Consider the following 209-nt stretch of genomic DNA (forward strand, 5'->3'; position numbering starts at 1 on the left):
TACATATGAGAAATTTCATCACAAGGCGTCTCAAGGTTTGACGTTTGGTCATTACCATTGTCTGATGATACATGAAGTTCATTTGTTCCAGAAGAATTATGGCCAACTTCGGGAGCAGGTGAAGTCGCCTTTGAGGCTAATGTGAGACGCCTCAATTTTGATTTCTCAGGCACATCCCCATCTTTTGATGTTTTAGACTTGGATGAGGT

Source organism: Solanum tuberosum, unplaced genomic scaffold, assembly GCF_000226075.1.
Source record: "Solanum tuberosum cultivar DM 1-3 516 R44 unplaced genomic scaffold, SolTub_3.0 scf00769, whole genome shotgun sequence".
NCBI lineage: Eukaryota > Viridiplantae > Streptophyta > Magnoliopsida > Solanales > Solanaceae > Solanum > Solanum tuberosum.